Source organism: Ranitomeya variabilis, chromosome 5 (assembly GCF_051348905.1).
Source record: "Ranitomeya variabilis isolate aRanVar5 chromosome 5, aRanVar5.hap1, whole genome shotgun sequence".
Lineage (NCBI taxonomy): Eukaryota > Metazoa > Chordata > Amphibia > Anura > Dendrobatidae > Ranitomeya > Ranitomeya variabilis.
Genome location: NC_135236.1, coordinates 598,424,162 through 598,438,218, shown reverse-complemented (window position 1 = coordinate 598,438,218; position 14,057 = coordinate 598,424,162). Strand labels below are relative to the sequence as shown.

The following is a 14,057-nucleotide window of genomic DNA, read 5'->3' as shown; positions in this document are numbered from 1 at the left end:
CAATTATGATACATTTTAAAGTGGCGAGGTAGGGTTTTTAAAGTAGTCTCATCCTCAGTTGTTTTTGCCTTCTCTATATCCCTACAATGTTCTCTGATCCGGACCTTTAATTCACGTGTGGTGAGGCCGACACGTGGCATGGTAGATGACACCTCTGGTGGAACAGTTGATATACTTCCTGATCTCAAATTTCCTAGATCCATCAAAATTAGCAAAGGTTTTTGTCTTGATTGTATTAGCACAGGCCTTGCATAGCCCGCATGGAAAGAAGCCAGCCCTAATGACATCACATGGCTTTTTATTTGGTCCAATTGGATTGTAAAAACTATGTACCAAAGTATCAGACAGATTTTTAGATCTCCTTGCCATAATTAATGGTTTAGTTGGTAGAATTTATTTCAGGATTGAATCGGTATAAAGTATTTGCCAGTGTCTAGCAATGATATCTCTAAGTTGGTGCCATTTGTTATGGTAGGTGGTGATCATCCTGACCTGTTCAGAATCCGTTTTTGATTTTATTAGTCTGCCCATATAGCAGTTCCTGTCTAGAACTGTTCACTGCCCGATGATTGCCCCTTTTAATACTCTTTTTACTGTAACCCCTTTCGTAGAATCGGTCGGTCAAATCCCTAGCCTGAGCTTCAACCCTAGGGATTGTGTTTAATAGCTTGAGGTTTTTTATCTTTTTGATATAAATAAAGTACATGTTTTTGAACTCTACATTCATTGTGGCCTGTCTTAAAGTTTTTTTGGGGAGGTCCTTGTGTTTATATTGTAATTGAATGTGTTCTTTTGATTTGTTTATGGACTAATCCGTATACCAATGTTAATACCGCTGCGTGTGCGCCGGTCCCTGGGTAGGCGGCATTGCTGCGGTTCACTGACCGGCTGTCCTCAGCCGCCACACACAGCCCAGAAGGCTCCCATACCAGGAGACGTGGACACAGGCGCCCACAGAGCCCCACACGGCGGCCGGACGTCCTGCACGAGCTGTGGACGGGACACGGTCCACGGCAGGTGAAGCGCCCACTCCTCGGCTCACATGACGCCTGTGGAATGAGCCCGCGCCCTGGGAGGAGTCTGCGCACAGGAACTGCCCGGCTCATCCTGTTTCCTACTAACAGTCCTCAGACCTGGGAGAAGTGGAATTTGCCTTGGGCTGTGGCCCCGCCGTCCTGTCTCCGTCGCAGTCGCTGAGGTACCGCTGCAGGTGAGTCCCGTCAGGAGGAGGCGCCATGTTGGCGCTAGTGGGGGCGCTGCGAGTTCTATGGAACTTCTGGAAGTTTTCATGCAGAGTCACCTGTGTCCGCGGAGCGGTGGTCGCGTCATTACCGTGCGGGGGACATGGAGCCGTGCGCCCTCCGCATTGCTTCTGAGCAGGAATGCTCGCACCCTCCCGCACCACGCCCTGTCCGCGCAGGGGTTCCCACACTGGGGCCGCAGCGCGGGGTTTCCCGTCACTGTCCGCACGGTGAACTTGTGTGACTCTGTCTTTCGGTTCCTCCATGTGTCGGTGGTGCCGTCAGACCTGCACTTGTCCGGCTCTCACAGCTGGAGGTTCCTGACTGCATGAAGTCCAGCCTGCTGTGGTCCCAGAGCCCCTTAGTCTATAGGTAATCCGTGGGATAAAGCCGCAGCTGACAGTCACTTCTGCTGGAGATCTGGGGCTTCTGAGGAGACTGCAGAAGTGAAGATGGTGTGGAATCTAAGGCCGTGTTCACATATGGAAAAGTCCAGTGACAAGTGCACAATGACTCTGCTGACAGCATCTGCATGTGTAAAACTTGTTGATTTCACCCAACTCTATAACAAAGCAATGAAACCTGTACCGGGCCAAGCGTGCCGCAGCATTGAGAGAGCGGCGGCGGGCCGAGCGTGCCGCAGCGTGGAGAGAGCGGCGGTGTGCCGCAGCGTGGAGAGAGCGGCAGCGGGCCGAGCGTGCCACAGCGTGGAGAGAGCGGCGGTGTGCCGCAGCGTGGAGAGAGCGGCGGCGGGCCGAGCGTGCCGCAGCGTGGAGAGAGCGGCGGTGTGCCGCAGCGTGGAGAGAGCGGCGGTGTGCCGCAGCGTGGAGAGAGCGGCGGCGGGCCGAGCGGGCCACAGCGTGGAGAGAGCGGCGGCGTGCCGCAGTGTGAAGAACCCGGCTGCGGGTCGAGCGTGCCACAGTGTGAAGAACCCGGCTGCGGGTCGAGCGTGCCACAGTGTGAAGAACCCGGCTGCGGGTCGAGCGTGCCACAGTGTGAAGAACCCGGCTGCGGGTCGAGCGTGCCACAGTGTGAAGAACCCGGCTGCGGGTCAAGCGTGCCACAGTGTGAAGAACCCGGCTGCGGGTCGAGCGTGCCGCAGTGTGAAGGACCCGGCTGCGGGTCGAGCGTGCCGCAGTGTGGAGAGCCCGGCGGCGGGTCGAGCGTGCCGCAGCGTGGAAAGAGTGGCGGCGGGCCGAGCGTGCCCCAGCGTGGAGAGGGCGGCAGCGGGCCAAGCGGGCCACAGCGTGAAGAGACAGCTTTGCTTCAGAGAAAAACATACTTTTAAATACTTTCGTCCACAACTGGATGTTTGGCCCCCATAAAATAAAGCTTATGCTCGTCTCCTGCGGTGCCAGCACTCACTCTCCCTGGGGCTCCCGTCTGGTTGTAGTGACGCCAGCACACAATTGGCACTGATGTGAATGACTCCACCTTCGGACAAATCAAACATGAAGTATTCTGGACTGCAGCTGATCTTAGGCTACGTTCACATTTGCGGTCCTCGCCGCAGCGGCGCCGCATGCGTCATGCGCCCCTATATTTAACATGGGGGCGCATGGACATGCGTTGTGCTGCGTTGTGCGCCGCATGGCCGCAAGCGTTGGACGCAAGAAACGCATCAAGTTGCATTTTTTTTGCGTCCAACTTTCGGCCAAAAAGGACGCATGCGGCGCACAACGCAAATGTGAACGTAGCCTTAGACTTCCTTTTCCTGCTCAATTCGACAGAAGGCAGAGACAGGGACGCCAGAACTGATTTGGCACAGGCATCACGTGTCACAACAACAGCACGGGGGTCCCGGGGAGAGGGAGTGTCTACACGGTGGGAACGGCACCAGCACTAGAGGTGAGTATAGGCTTTATTATTTTATGGGGGCCAAGCAAGGGATATGAGAAGTTGTCAAGTAGTGGGCAACTTGTTTTATAGTCACTGGGGACTGAGACCCTGCTATAGATTAGTCAGACAGATGTGTCCCCAGCAGCTTCTGCCTGCCCGCTACCCTGGAGTGACAGATCTATGCACACATGTAGACAGACAGCTCATGGGGCCTGTTTGTAATGCACATGAGGTGAATGGCACTGACATTATTATTATTATTATTATTATTTTTTTTTTTTTTTACCTGTTACTGTATCCCTGAGTTGTCTGGTCCGTTTTGTTCCTTCGCTGTACCTCTGACTTCTGTTCCTCAGTGTGCAGTCGTGGCTAGAGGCTAGAAGTTTTTGGCACTATAGAAATTATTTGTGGTTTAGCTGTCATATCTAAGCCTAGCAAGTGTGATCGACTGAAATGCAATATCTAAGACCACAGGTGTGGCCAAAAGTTGTGACGCGTCGCTGACAAAAATTTTGATTTTCACAAAGTTTGCTGCTTCGGTGTTTTGACATTTTGTAGTTAGATGTTTCTCTGGTTACTGAAGTACAGTTCTAAGCATTTCTTAATTTTTTACACTTCTATTGACAATTACATCAAGTTTGTAGAAAGACTCAATATTTACAAGGTTGACCCATGTTTTACAGGACTTCGGCCCTGGCTGCTGGATATCCGCTTCTGGGCCAAATCCTGACTAACGATAGCTCATTCGTGACAGACTCCAAGCACTGAGTCTCTCTCTCTCTCTCTCTCTCTCTCCTTTGCACATCGCTGTAATGCACGCGAAAAAAAATGCCTGTTGTTGTGTACGCCCCCTAACACCTACGTCAGCACTCTACCGCTCCTTCATTGGCTGCAAAAATGGCGCGAAACGCGTCATACGAAACGCGACTTTCGCGCCTAGATCGCGTACCGCATGGCCGACCCCACACATGGATCGGGTCGGGTTTCATGAGACGCCGACTTTGCCAAAAGTCGGCGACTTATGAAAATGAACGACCCGTTTCGCTCAACCCTACTGAGAAGCACTGATTAATCACAATATCTGTGTTTTTGAGGGTTGACCACCGGTTCTCAAGGGGATTGAGATCTAAGAGTTTCCTGGCCATGAACCCAAAACTTCAATGTTTTGTTCACTTAGCCACCCTGTCACTTTTACCTTGTGACATAGTGCTCCATCATGCTGGGAAAAGCATTGATCTTTCACCAAATCATTCCTGGATTCTTGGGAGACTTTGCCCTTGGAGGATGTTTTAGATACCAATCTTCATTCATGGCAGTGTCTTTAGTCAGACAATTAGGGTACCGTCACACAGTGCCATTTTCATCGCTACGACGGCACGATTCGTGACGTTGCAGCGTCGTATAAGTATCGCTCCAGCGTCGTATACTGCGGTCACACGTTGCAATACACGGCGCTGGAGCGATAATTTCATGACGTATTTGCGATGTAGAAGCCGTTGGTTACTGTGCGCACATCGTATACAACCTGTGTCACACAATGCAATCATGCCGCCACAGCGGGACACTAGACGACGAAAGAAAGTTTCAAACGATCTGCTACGACGTACGATTCTCAGCGGGGATCCGGATCGCAGTAGCGTGTCAGACACAGCGATATTGTAAATGCATCGCTGGAACGTCACGAATCGTGCCGTTGTAGCGATCAAAATTGCACTGTGTGACGGTACCCTAAGTGTCTTCATCCACTCCCATGGATAAAAGGCAACCTTTAAAAGTCTGAAAGTGGCTTCATTAGCAAAAATAACTTTGTAGGATGTCCAGGCACTGAACTGCTGAGGACTGGGGTGTAGTTATTTTCTTTGAAGCATTCTTCAGATACTTTGGGACATGTGGCAGAATGATTGTTCTCAGAAGAAAAGGTGAGCGCTACGTGAGTCCTGTGTCATGCCAACAGTGAAGCATCCTGAGACCATTCATTGAGGTTGTTTTTTATCTAAGAGAGTGGGCCCACTCACAACTTTGCCTAAGAACAATGCAATTAATAACACAGGTCTGCAAAAAAAAATTTTTCTAGAGCTGTTTTGGTTATTCCACGTAATCTTTATGTTTTTAAGTGTGCTGAATCCGAAAATGACCTCCGTTTTGTCATAGGACATCACTTTTTCTGACAATTTAAGTTACTATGTTAAATAAGACAATACCTCAAAATAAATGAAAATAGACTCATAAAATTTAATTTTTTATTACAAATGTTTCATGAAAATAATTTTTTAACTGCAATGAGCTCACTAACACACACTAAAATCGACTCTTCTTCCCTGTGAGGCTTCTCTTGGTACATTTACGCTTGTGAGTAGCATCTGGAATGTCTCTGAAGCGTCCAACAGTAGTCTGTCATCATTGTAATGCTCCGTCTTCACTGGTATCTTCTTTCCATCTCTTTAATGTCCTGATGGAATCGTTCACCTTGCTCTTCACTCACAGCTCTCACATTTTCAGGAAAGTTGTCAAGGTGGGAATGGAGAAAATGCACTTTCAAACTCATCAGGCAACCTAAAGCTTGAAATGCTTTTCAGCATTCGTCCGACGATTTTTTTGTATTCAGGGTCTTTGTTATTGCCTAAAAATTTCTTTATGACCCCTTTAAATGCAAACCACCCTTCTTTTTGAGGATGCGTCATGGTATTGATAAACTCTTGATCAGCTATAAGCCTTCTAATGTCTGGTCCGACGAACACACCTTCCTTCAATTTTGCCTCCGAGAGGCCTGGAAACTTGGTGACCAAGTATTTGAAGCATTCTCTATCTTTTAGAAGTGATTTTACGAATTGGTTCAGCTTGCAACATGTTGATGCTGGTTTCATTAGCTCACTCTGAAAGTTCTTTTCTTTGAAAGTTATATTTTTTTGGCATTGTATAGCTTCAATGCATTGATGTGAATTAATTAATAGTAATTTTGACTTTCAAAACCCTAAGATAAAAAAAAATACCAAAAATTGAGAAAAATATACTAAATTTGAAGAGAATTTTGTATTGTGTGGCAAATCCTGACGTCCAGGATTTTTTTCAATATTTTTTTCATTTTCAGCACACCAAAATACATGGAAATTAGATGAAAATAATCAAACAGCTTTTTAGTCGCAGACCTGTGTAATGAATGGTATCTAATCCTCCTCTAAGAGCAACTTCTCCCAATAATCCAGGAATAATTTGGTGATGACCAATGATTTTTCCAGCGTGATATAACTTTCACCTTGTGAGGTGGTGCCCTAACATAAGTGGCTCCCTGTACAAAACATTGACATTTTGGGTCCATGACTAGGTACCTCCCCACATCTTAATTACACCGATAACCTGTGCTCAATGCTGAAAAAGTGGGTGGTCAACCAAAACACAGAAATTGTGATAATCTGCAATCACTGATTAGGTAAAGGTACCGTCTCACAGTGGCACTTTTGTCGCTACGACGGTACGATCCGTGACGTTCCAGCGATATACATACGATATCGCTGTGTCTGACACGCAGCAGCGATCAGGGACCCTGCTGAGAATCGTACGTCGTAGCAGATCGTTTGGAACTTTATTTCGTCGCTGGATCTCCCGCTGTCATGGCTGGATCGGTGTGTGTGACACCGATCCAGCGAGGCGTTCGCTTGTAACCAGGGTAAACATCGGGTTACTAAGCGCAGGGCCGCGCTTAGTAACCCGATGTTTACCCTGGTTACCATCGTAAATGTAAAAAAAAAAAAAAACCGTACATACTCACACTCCGGTGTCCGTCAGGTCCCTCGCCGTCTGCTTCCCGCACTGACTGACTGCCGGCCGGAAAGTAAAAGCACAGCACAGCGGTGACGTCACCGCTGTGCTCTGCTTTCACTTTACGGCCGGCACTCAGTCAGTGCGGGAAGCAGACGGCGAGGGACCTGACGGACACCGGAGTGTGAGTATGTACGGTTTTTTTTTTTTTTTACATTTACGATGGTAACCAGGGTAAACATCGGGTTACTAAGCGCGGCCCTGCGCTTAGTAACCCGATGTTTACCCTGGTTACCCGGGGACTTCGGCATCATTGGTCGCTGGAGAGCTGTCTGTGTGACAGCTCCCCAGCGACCACACAACTACTTACCAACGATCACGGCCAGGTCGTATCGCTGGTCGTGATCGTTGGTAAATCGTTTTGTGTAACGGTACCCTAAGAGTAGACGGTCATCAGTCAGGATTTGGCCCAGAAGCTGATATCCAGATGCCAGGGCAAATTGCACAAGTCTTGTACAAGAAGTCTCAGCACTGGAAATATTGAGGCTTTTACATAACTTGATGTATTTGTCAATAAAAGTATAAAAACGTATGAAATGGTAATTGTACATCAGTAACCATAGAACAGGGATGAGCAATTCATTTTCCCAATCAGCCACATGTTAGATTGTAGCTGTTGTGGAGGGCGAGTTTATCGATTTTATTTATATCTGCTTACTAGTAATCTATACTTTACAAGCTACTATTTCCAACAATGGAGATGGGACTGTCTTATTCAGCTCTGCGGACATTGTTCCATGATGTCGCCAGTTTAAGGGTATGTGCACACGTTCAGGTTTTTTCGCGTTTTTTCGCAATAAAAACGCTATAAAACTAATTAAAAACGTATGCATCCTATAATTTAGAATACATTCTGCAATTTTTGTGCACATGATGCGTTTTTTTTTCCGTGAAAAAAATGCATCGCGGTAAAGAAAGCAGCATGTTCATTAATTTTGCAATTTTTTTCGCTTTTTTCCTGCTATTCTATGCATTGGGAAAAAACGTGGTAAAATCGCGGTAAAAACGCATGCGCATTTCTGGCAGAAATCCTGACATGTGCACATAGCCTAAGAGCCTGTATACAAGGTTGTAAGATTCCCTTCACATTTTAATTTGTGCGAGAAATAACCCAGCATTGGGGCTAGTATGCTGATCTTGATATTCCTTGCTTGATAGCTCCTTCGAAGTCTGGTTCAAAAAGGGAGGAACCTGGGTGCTACCAAATATGCAGTACAACAAATTGTCCAGTGAGACGTAAGAGGCAGCACTCACCGTTCCTGGCACAATCCTTTATTCACGATCGGTTAAAACATAGCGGCAAGAAGGTGAGGTGGAACTTCAGATGGGTTACGGCCGTTTTGCTCTGCGTGCGCTTCTACGGGACCTTGGACCTGTAGAAACAAACGCTGCGTGAAACAGCTGTAGTCCGTCTGTTGTTCCACCTCTCCTCCCTGCCGCTATCTTTTAACTGATCGTGAATAAAGGATTGTGCCAGGAACGGTGAGTGCTGCCTCTTACGTCTCACTGGACAATTCTCTTCACATTTTACCTTGTTGATTTGTAAAAAAGCAAAATTGATGCCTGTTGACTTATGGGTGCTGCCATTGAGTCCATCATTTTGCCAGAAAAAATAGTGTGGTGGAACCTTCAGAACATTCAGCATAGATGTGAATTTGGTTCTGCCACATTAAACTCTCTCAAATATTATTAGTTCCTGTGAATTAATTTACATATGTGACTCAAAAGTAGTTGGAAAGTAGGTCACAGTGTTAGGCCTTGTTTGCATGTTGAAGTTTCCACACCCAAATCTGAGCAGAATCCTGCAGCCATTTTGCTGGGAATGCAAGTGATTAAAGGGAACCTGTCACCCCCCTCAGGTGTTTGTAACTAAAAGAGCCATCTTGTGCAGCACAAATGCTGCATTCTGACAAGGTGGCTCTTTTAGTTATGATGCCTGCACACACTGAAATAAACGTTTATGAAATGTGCCCCCTCATACTGTGAAACCGTCCAGGAGGCGGGACTTTCCTTCCTAATCAGACGCAGCACAGCCGTCACTCCGGGCCTGTGCGCGCCGGGCGCCGCCTCCTCTTGCTGCATTATAGTTCCCGGCGCCTGCGCTGTAATTACGAAGGGCAGCGCAACTGCGCATGCCTGAAAAAAAAACTTAATGCGCAGGCGCCGTGGATGATAATGCTGCAAGAGGAGGCGGTGCCCGGCGCACGTTACTTGTGACTTGCAGATGAATCTGTTGCATGTCAATTCTTTTAGCTTTTTTGCTGTAGATTTCGCCCATATAATGAGGAGCGAAAAATGTGCTGCAAAAACACCGGATTACGTATCGGTAATGCTCTTTTATAGAGCCACGACAGCACCCACTTGAGAGAGGGGATCCGCCCCTAGGAACAGGAAACCCCTATGGAGAGATAAAAGGGGCGGTCCCCCTCGCTCCCACAGTTGGGTTACAGAGATTGCGAGGAACCGCCCACCAGATTAGTAGGCAATATGATTTCATCATTTATCATTAGTTAACTTAGTATGGCTAACTATAAGAACCAAAAAACACCCTTAATCGTGCTTTTATAAAAATAACTTAATAGGGTGGGAAGTAAAGGGGTGCTGTCGTGGCTCTATAAAAGAGCATTACCGGTACGTAATCCGGTGTTTTCTCTTCGCCACGACAGCACCCACTTGAGAGACTTTCAGAGATAGTCATTTGGGAGGGATTACAGTGTTAAGAACTGATCTACCAAAGGACAGGTCAGATGAAGAAGACAAATCCAATCTATAGTGATTATAGAATGTAGTAGGAGAAGCCCAGGTTGCGGCCTTACATATTAGTTCTATTGGAACTTCCGCACGCTCGGCCCAGGATGAGGCTATCGCCCGAGTGGAATGTGCTTTTACAGTCTCAGGCGGCTTCTCCCCTTTGGATGAATAGGCCAAACATATTGCATCCCGAATCCACCGAGATAAGGTACCCTTCGTGACTCCATCTCCTTTTCTATGGCCCTGGAAGGAAATAAAGAGAGCCCTGCTCTTCCTCCAGGCGCTAGTTCTATCTAAATAGGCTAATATGGCTCTCCTCACATCTAATGTGTGGTATTTTTGTTCTTCCTGATTCGTAGGGTTATCATAGAAGGAGGGGAGAAAAATCTCTTGTGACCTATGGAATTTAGTACATACTTTGGGCAAGTAGGAAGGGTCTGTTTTTAGGATAATTCTATCTGGAAATATAGACATAAATGGTGGATCTATTGATAATGCCTGTATGTCGCTTACTCTTCTAGCTGATACCAAAGCAACAAGAAGAGCTGTTTTGAAGGAAACATGTTTTATGTGAGCTGAATATAGTGGCTCAAAGGGGTGGTCTGTTAGAGCTTCGAGGACCAGATTAACATCCCAAGGTGGTACATGGGGAATTTGGACTGTCTCTGACCTTTGGCAAGCTGCGATAAACCTAGCTACCCACCTGTCACCTGCAATATCGTGACCATATAAAGCACCAAGCGCAGAAATATGTACTTTTAGGGTACTGACTGCCAGACCTAAATCACGCCCTTTTTGAAGAAATTCTAGAATCATAGGGATATGAATTTTGTCTGATAGTGCTGTTGGGTAGAGGTTTAGAAATTTTTTCCACACTCTCACATAAATGGTTGTGGTGGATTTTTTCCTACTTAGTAGCAGAGTGTCAATTACTTTGTTAGAAAATCCTCTCCTTTTTAGCAGCTGCCTTTCAAATGCCAGGCTGTCAACCGTAGACCCTTCACTTGAGGGTGGTTGAAGGGGCCTTGAGAGAGAAGATCCTGATCCTCCGGAAGGATCCACGGGTCTGAGATCGACATGGCTCTCAGCCAGGAAAACCATGGCCTCTTGGGCCAAAATGGAGCTATTAAGATCACATGAGCTCTGTCTTCCCTTATCTTCCTGATCACTGTTGGAAGAAGTATTAGTGGGGGAAAGGCATATGCTTTCTGGAATGTCCATGGGACCTGCAGAGCATCGAAGATATCTGGATTGTCGGATCGGAATAGTGAAGCGAACCTTTTGACTTGTCTGTTGCGTCTTGTCGAAAAAAGGTCTATCTCGGGAGTGCCCCATTTTTTGACTATCATTAAAAAGATACGTCGGCTGAGAACCCACTCTCCTTGGCGAAGAGTGTGGCGGCTGAGAAAGTCCGCTTTTGGATTGTCGACTCCTCTCACGTGCAGTGCTGACAAGGATAGGAGGTGCTTCTCTGCTATGGATAGAATGTCGCCGGCTATAGACATGAGAGCTTCTGATCTTGTACCCCCTTGGTGATTTAAGTATGCCACTGCTGTCATGTTGTCTGAAAGGATTCTTGTATGCTTTCCGTGTAGCTGTGGAAGAAATTTACATATGGCATAATAGACAGCCTTCAGTTCTTTTTTATTAGAAGAATCGTTCGATTCTTCAAGAGACCACAGACCTTGAGCTATTTGATCTCCTAAGTGTGCTCCCCAACCACTAGGACTGGCATCGGTAAAGATTGTTCTTGAAGGATTAACCACCCAGGGAACCCCACTGGTAAAATGACTGTGATCTAACCACCAGGTAAGAGAATTTAACACGTCTGTTGGAAAAGACAATCGACTATCTAATTGGCCTTGTAACCTCTCTTCCTCTTGCAGAATATTATACTGTAATTTTCTACTATGGTATTGAGCCCATGGGACAGCCGGAATACACGATGTAAAAGAACCAAGAAGGGACATCCCTTCTCTTAGGGAAATTAGGGGGTTATTAATCACCGATTGTACTTTGTTGATAATCGCTATTTGTTTAGAGTCGGGAAGAAAGCACCTCTGACTTGTAGAGTCTAGAATAAGCCCCAGGAATGTTTGTCGAGTTGTGGGGGATAATCTGGACTTTTCCCAGTTTACTAACCACCCCAACTCTTGCAGGGAGGAAATAGTATCAAGTACTCGTTGATGGCATTGGGAAAAGGAGTTACCCACTATCAAGAGGTCATCTAAATATGGTATCACAAGTGTGTCTTTTAATCTCAAGTATGACATTACTTCCGACATTAATTTTGTGAAGACTCTCGGGGCTATTGATAGACCGAAGGGCATTGCTGTATATTGATAATGCCTTACTTGACCTCCCATCATAACTGCCACCCGAAGATATTGTTGATGTTCAATGAAGATTGGTAGATGATAATACGCATCTTTAAGGTCAAGCACTGCCATGAAGCAATGGGGAAACAGAAGCTTAATAGTTGATCGTATAGATTCCATTTTAAAGGTTTGGTTTTCTAAGAATACGTTTAGTCTTTTTAGGTTAATTATTGTTCTAAACGATCCGTCTGGTTTCGGAATCAAAAACAAAGGGGAATAAAAACCTTTTCCTTTTTGATGAAAAGGGACTTCCACTAGTACCCCTTTGGACAGGAGATTTATTATTTCTTGTTCTAAGGCCTCCTGTTGTGATTGAGACCTTAAGGAAGTCAATAAGAATGAGTCCGGAGGGACTCGGGCAAATTTTAATTTTAAACCCGTAGATATAAGGCTAGTTGCCCACGGGTTAGAGGTTATTGTCAGCCATTGTGACGAAAAGAAAGACAACCTACCACCAACGGGTAGATCTGTCCTAACGGGGTTTTTCCTCAGGTTTGAATGGACGCTTTCCGAAAAATGCTCCTTTCTGTTTAAAGTCTTTATTAGCCCAGCGGTCTTGGTTTTTATAGTCTTTTCTCCTATTAAACATGGGCTTTCGGAACGCTCTCCTGTAGGATGGAAGATAAGTGTTATTGGGGAACCCCTTCTTCCTCTCACCCGCTTTAGTTAGAATTTCGTCTAACTTAGTACCGAATAGGTACTCACCCTGGCATGGAAGACCACACAGTTTGGACTTTGTTTGGGGATCTCCTTTCCACCCCTTTAGCCATAAGGCTCGACGAGCCGCGTTAGTTAGACCTGCCGATTTGGCCGCCAGCCGTATGGAATCAGCTGAGGAATCCGCTAAAAAGGCTGTAGCTCCCCTAATTAACGGCAAGGAAGAGATTAGTCTATCTCGGGAAAGGCCGCTTTTTAATCCTTCTTCTAAATCATTCAACCAGACCAACATGGATCTGGCAGTACATGTGGCTGATATAGCCGGCCTGAAGGCTCCAGTACAGGATTCCCATGCTCTTTTTAGGAGGGTATCGGCCTTCCGGTCCAGCGGGTCTTGTAAGGAGCCGGAATCTTCCACGGGTAGTAAAGATTTCCTAGAGGTGGAGGCCACAGCTGCATCCACCTTCGGGGCTTTCAACCATATGGAGAAATCTTCATCGTTAAAGGGATAGCGTCTTTTTGATGAAGACGGTAATCCTCTTTGTCCCTGGCTTTCCCACTCCTTTTTAACTACATTTTTTATTGCTGGAATTACAGGAAAGGAAGGTTTTTTCCTCTCTGACAGGCCTGCAAACATCACGTCCTGTGGGGTTTTAGGGGTTTTTGTGTCCTCAATACCCATGGTGTTGCAAACTGATCTTACTAGATTATCAATACTGTCTGTGGGAAAGCATGTATCTCTCTCATCATCTGAGGAAATGATCTTTTGGGAATCATCCGAATCTTTTTCAATATCAGAGGACTGTTCAGACCTAGGGGAATCATATTTTCTTCTACTCTCAAGAATTTTTTCTGAGCTCCGGAAGGCCCGCAATTCTTCCCTAATCATACTCCTTATATCTTCCGACCTTACTGAAGATTCCTCACGTAAGGTGGATTCGATGCAAGGTTGGCACAGCTTCTTTAAATAATTATCGGGGAGCGGCTGAGAGCATAACGCACATTGTATGTGTTTTGTTTTCCCCGTTCTTTTTGCCTAGGGAATATAGACAGAGGGGAAGTATAATCAGCCTAAAAGGGTACACACACTCACACACTCACCCAGTGAGGTTGTTGTTACAATACCGGCTGACGAGGAGGAGACGAAGGCACAGATGGAACTGACCGGCCCGACTTTTTGCTTTTAGCAGAAGATCTGTGGCTGCTGCTTGTGCGGCTGACAGGTGTAATAGCGGTGACTTCAGATGAAGCCATCGCTGGGTCCTGTGGAGATGCCATGATGGACGCCGGAGGATCAGTGCCGGCGTCCTTTTCTAATGGGGGCCGCCATTTTGCTTCCTGCCGCACCCGGAAGTAACCGCTACATCCGGGTCGC

At 46.5% G+C, this 14,057-nt stretch overlaps 1 protein-coding gene across 1 annotated transcript in view; it reads left to right on the top strand.

Moving 5' to 3' along the window:
- Positions 1–851: 851 nt before the first annotated feature.
- The window catches only part of CTNNA1 (catenin alpha 1), a 119,662-nt gene continuing 106,456 nt past the window's right edge, over positions 852–14,057 (top strand). Inside the window, exon 1 of the mRNA XM_077266024.1 lies at positions 852–1,210. The gene's annotated coding sequence lies outside the window, so the exon portion shown is untranslated. The remainder of the gene's footprint in view (positions 1,211–14,057) is intronic.